General features: G+C 38.0%; 1 pseudogene; it reads right to left on the bottom strand.

Moving 5' to 3' along the window:
* Positions 1-2,479: 2,479 nt before the first annotated feature.
* Positions 2,480-3,256, bottom strand: LOC137767711 (type 2 phosphatidylinositol 4,5-bisphosphate 4-phosphatase pseudogene; annotated as a pseudogene).
* Positions 3,257-3,783: the final 527 nt, after the last annotated feature.

Here is a 3,783-nt window from a genome sequence, read left to right as displayed (position 1 = left end):
TCCAGCTCCATTTTTCTTTCTCAAGATTGCTTTGGCTATTCGGGGTCTCTTTTGTCTCCATACAAATTGTGAAATTTTTTGTTCTAGTTCTCTGAAAAATGCCATTGGTAGTTTGATAGAGATTGCATCAAATCTGTAGATTGCTTTGGGTAGTAGAGTCATTTTCACAATGTTGATTCTTCCAATCCAAGAACATGGTATATCTCTCCATCTGGTTGTATCATCTTTAATTTCTTTCATCAGTGTCTTACAGTTTTCTGAATACATGTCTTCTGTCTCCTTAGGCAGGTTTATTCCTAGGTAATTTATTCTTTTTGTTGCAATGGTAAATGGGAGTGTTTCCTTAATTTCTCTTTCACATTTTTCATCCTTACTGTATAGTAGTGGAAGAGATTTCTGTGCATTAATTTTGTATCCTGCTACTTTACTAAATTCATTGATTAGCTATTGTAGTTTTCTGGTAGCATCTTTAGGATTCTCTATGTATAGTATCATGTCATCTGCAAACACTGACAGTTTTACTTCTTCTTTCCAATTTGAATTCCTTTTATTTATTTTTCTTCTGTGATTGCTGTGGCTAAAACTTCCAAAACTATGTTGAATAATAGTGGTTAGAGTGGGCAACCTTGTCTTGTTCCTGATCTTAATGGAAGTGGTTTCAGTTTTTTACCATTGAGAACGACGTTGGCTGTGGGTTTGTCATATATGGCCTTTATTATGTTGAGTAAGTTCCCTCTATGCCTACTTTCTGGAGAGTTTTTATCATAAATGGGTGTTGAATTTTTTCAAAAGCTTTTTCCTGCATTTATTGAGATGATCATATGGTTTTTATTCTTCAATTTGTTAATATGGTGTATCACAGTGATTGATTTGCATATATTGAAGAATCCTTGCATTCCTGGGATAAACCCCACTTGATCATGGTGTATGATTCTTTTAATGTGCTGTTGGATTCTGTTTGCTAGTATTTTGTTGAGGATTTTGGAATCTGTGTTCTTCAATGATATTAGCCTGTAGTTTTATTTTTTGTGACATCTTTGTCTGGTTTTGGTATCAGGGTGATGGTGGTCTCATAGAATGGGTTTGGGAGTGTTCCTCCCTCTGCTATATTTTGGAAGAGTTTGAGAAGGATAGGTGTTAGCTCTTCTCTAAATGTTTGATAGAATTTGCCTGTGAAGCCATCTGGTCCTTAGCTTTTGTTTGTTGGCAGATTTTTAATCACAGTGTTAATTTCAGTGCTTGTGATTTGTCTGTTTATACTTTCTGTTTCTTCCTGGTTCAGTCTTGGAAAGTTGTGCTTTTTTAAGAATTTGTCCATTTCTTCCAGGTTGTCCATTTTATTGGCATATAGTATTCCTTAAATCCTAGTGAATTCTTAGAAAAGTATGTTGCTTTTTGTCTTTGATCTGTATTTTGAGTAAATTTGGTAAGTTTTTGACCAGCTAGATTTGAGAAGAATGGTAAAAGTAACTGCATCTACTCTCAATACTTTAGCCAGTGTAAAATGTCACAGACTCCCTTCACATATAAGTATTCCAAAATTATCCCAATAAGAAAAATTTACCATGATCTAATGAAAAGGAGGACAACCTAATATGGATACGTCTCCGTAAATGGTTAAATATTATGAAATATGTTATGTGAGCCTTCCTTCAGGCTCCATAAAGGAATACATAGAGCTGATTAGCATTTATTTCATAAATCTAGGCCAGACTTTTATAATTAGTAAATTTAAAAAATGACAAAAATAAAAGACAAAAAGATCCTGTGACCAAGACAAAGATCCTATGATCTTCGAGAAAAAAACATTTATCCAACATATCTCCAACTGTGGAAAAATAAATATTTTTATTCTTGTATTTTAAATTACTACCAAAATATTATAACTTTCTATATACAACATAAAACAAGCATACAGTGTCTAGAAATGATCTTTATCTGACAAGAATGTCAAGTCTTTGAAGGTACACTAAATTTTTTTTTTCCTGAATAAGGTCACTATGATGTTAGGTTAAAGTTACAGTAAGCAGTTCAAGCGAAATGCATATTGCTTAGATTTTAAAGCAAGCAATTTTTACTGTTTAATTAAAATGTAAGTATAAATGTGAAGCTATTACACCAACATTTATAAACACTTCTTGGAAATACAGATAGCAAGTAATGGAATAACTGATTTAAAAATAATGAAAGGTTGATGTGATATGTAAAGTTTGGGAACAAATTAAAAATATCTTTAAGAGATGTCAAGGAACATGAAGAGCAAGCTTTATTATTTGGAACTTGAAAACTTAGAAGCAAAGCAAACTATTTGCATATAATGTAGTACAATGAGCATTTGTTCATAAAAGACTCCCAAAGTCTTAAAACTTCATACATAAACCAGAATGAAATCCATTAGGTAAATGATTTAAAGATGTTCAAAGTAGCTTATTGAGAACTGCTAGATACTCTCACCTGCATTACCAAATCATAAACAAGTTTATGCAAAACTGTGTTCTGGGTAACTCACTCTTATGGCTCCTCAATAACAAGCTCGGATAAGGCAGATCAAACCTAAGAGATAAGCACCTACCCAAGAAACATAGGTTGCATGAAATCGCCTTGCAAAACCTTGGGTGCCAACAGTTAATCCACCTCCAATGAAAATACTTAGTAATCCAATGGTAATATGTGCACAGCAGCATCTTCAAGGAAGTGCACTACCCACAGAGGAAATTTTTTTGCAGTGTGGGCATTTTACCACAGAGTGTTGAACCTCAGTTCCATCCACAAGAACGTGTTTCCACAGTGCCAACACATGACTCTTGTACCTTCTGGTTGGACTGGTAATGCAGGTTGAGCTGGCTGTTCTTCAGAAATAAGCATTACTGGGCCAAGGTTAATAATACGTCTACAGTTGGGTCTTGGACATCCTATTCGCCGTGATGTGTCCTTACAAATGAGGAGACAATTACAAGGGCATCTAACATACTTCTTCCCTGTTGGGAGGTTTTCGATTGGTGTAGCTTCATTGCAAAGCGTGCACTTAACCACATGCTGGTGAAGCTTGCCATCCAAATTGATGAGAGATTGGCGTACGCAGCAGTTTATTACTGGAATACCACAGGCATCTGGACTGGCAATGGCTGTGTACGGAGGTGGGAGTTCCACTCTGGGGCTGCTTTCTTGTTAAGTATGGTGGGGCCGTGGGAGTGATATTTCCAGAATGGGATGCGGACAGCAGAGGCGAGCGTTTGTCCACCCCATCAGCAGCCATGACTGCAGCAGAGGCAGCAGGGCTGAGGGGGAGGCCTAGTCTGGGGTTGTGGCTCCACTTGGAGGCGGTGTTAGTGCTACTGCCACTGCAGCCGCCTCCTAGACATTTTTATTTTTATTTTTTTTAATAAATAAATGTATTTGCTTATTTATGTATTTATTTATTTATTTATTTTTGGCTGCGTTGGGTCTTTGTTGCTGCGCGCAGGCTTTCTCTAGTTGCAGCGAGTGGGGGCTACTCTTCATTGTGGTGCGCGGGCTTCTCATTGTGGTGGCTTCTTTTGTTGCGGAGCACGGGCTGTAGGTGCACGGGCTTCAGTAGTTGTGGCGCACAGGCGTCAGTAGTTGTGGCACGCGGGCTCAGTAGTTGTGGCTCGCGGGCTCTAGAGCGCAGGCTTAGTAGTTGTGGCACACGGGGTTAGTTGCTCTGTGGCATGTGGGATCTTCCCAGACCAGGGCTCAAACCTGTGTTCCCTGCATTGGCAGGCGGATTCTTAACCACTGCGCCATCAGGGAAACCCCCAGACC

This window comes from Eschrichtius robustus, chromosome 7 (genome assembly GCF_028021215.1).
Source record: "Eschrichtius robustus isolate mEscRob2 chromosome 7, mEscRob2.pri, whole genome shotgun sequence".
NCBI lineage: Eukaryota > Metazoa > Chordata > Mammalia > Artiodactyla > Eschrichtiidae > Eschrichtius > Eschrichtius robustus.
The sequence above is the reverse complement of the archived record's forward strand: the minus strand, read 5'-3'. Positions and strand labels throughout refer to the sequence as shown.